The sequence below is a fragment of the Sinocyclocheilus rhinocerous genome, unplaced genomic scaffold, assembly GCF_001515625.1.
Source record: "Sinocyclocheilus rhinocerous isolate Xijiao unplaced genomic scaffold, SAMN03320098_v1.1 scaffold8767, whole genome shotgun sequence".
NCBI lineage: Eukaryota > Metazoa > Chordata > Actinopteri > Cypriniformes > Cyprinidae > Sinocyclocheilus > Sinocyclocheilus rhinocerous.
This window is the reverse complement of record NW_015632573.1, coordinates 1-1,371: the sequence shown is the minus strand read 5'-3', so window position 1 is coordinate 1,371 and position 1,371 is coordinate 1. Positions and strand designations below refer to the sequence as shown.

The 1,371-nt window shown below is 41.7% G+C and overlaps 1 non-coding gene across 1 annotated transcript; it reads left to right on the top strand.

Annotated features, from left to right (window-relative positions):
• The first annotated feature begins 901 nt into the window (after window positions 1-901).
• Window positions 902-974, top strand: trnaq-uug (transfer RNA glutamine (anticodon UUG)). The gene has a single exon. It is a non-coding gene; the product is annotated as a tRNA-Gln (tRNA).
• The last annotated feature ends 397 nt before the right edge of the window (window positions 975-1,371 follow it).

Below are 1,371 nucleotides of genomic sequence, written 5' to 3'. Positions count from 1 at the left end.
TTGACCAAAGAAAGGGACCGCCTGCCTAATTCAAGTCCCACCTGGGTCATCTTTGAGGGGTTTCATTTAAATTGGCTATGCAACAAATTCCAAGATGATAAGTTCAAAGTGACATTATAGCCATGAGAATAAGCATAGAACTGGCAATCTTCTGAGGTATTTTTTTTTGTTTAGTGTGAGCCAGACTGTCCCACCAGTAAAAGTCCCAGTGGACTAATGGGTTATGGCATTAGTCTCTGTCTTCAAGTCCCACCTGGGTTGTGTTTAAGAGTTTGCATTTAAGTTGGCTATGATAGAAATTCCAGGATGATAACTTCAAAGTGACACTATTGCCATGGGAATTAGCATAGAACTGGTAGTTTTCTGAATGCTCTTTCAGTTTAGCTTGCATAAGTCTGTTTGTGAATGGGTCAACTAGAGAAGAGGCCCCGTGGCATCCAGTGGCATCATGAGCTATTTTCTGAAAGCTCTATCAGTTTACCACTATTGCCATGACAACGAAACATGATAATTAGCATATAACTGGCAATTTTCTGAAAGATCTATCAGTTTATCTTGCATCAGACTGTCTGTGAATGCCTCTGGGTTGACCAAAGAAATGGACCAGTGGCCTAATTCAAGTCCCACCTGGGTCATTTTTGAGGGGTTTAATTTAATTTGGCTATGCAATAAATTCCAAGATGATAAGTTCGAAGTGACATTATAGCCATGAGAATAAGCATTGAACTGGCAATCTTCTGAGGTATTTTTTTAGTTTAGTGTGAGCCAGACTGTCTGTGAATACCTCTGGCTGCACCAGTAAAAGTCCCAGTGGCCTAATGGGTTATGGCATTAGTCTCTGTGTTCAAGTCCCACCTGGGTTGTTTTTGTTTTGTTTGCCTGTGGGTGGACCAACAAAAAAGGCCCAGTGGCCTAGTGGATAAGGCATCAGCCTTTGGAGCTGGGGATTGTGGGTTCAAGTCCCACCTGGTTTATCTTTGAGGGGTTTCATTTAAATTGGCTATGCAATAAATTCCAAGATGACAAGTTCAAAGTGACATTAAAGCCTTGAGAAAAAGCATAGACCTGGCAATCTTATGTGGGATTTTTTTTAGTTTAGTGTGAGCCAGACAGTCTGTGAATACCTCTGGCTCCACCAGTAAAAGTCCCAGTGGCCTAATGGGTTATGGCATCAGCCTCTGTGTTCAAGTCCCAGCTGGGTTGCTTTTGTTGTGTTACATTTAAGTTGGCTGCGCAAGAAATGCTGGGATGATAAGTTTAAAGTAGCACTATAGCCACGCCAAAAAAACATGAGAACTAGCATAGAGTTAGAAATAGCATAGCATGCCATAGAAACAGCATAGAGCATAGCATAGGTTCTGAAAGCCCTGA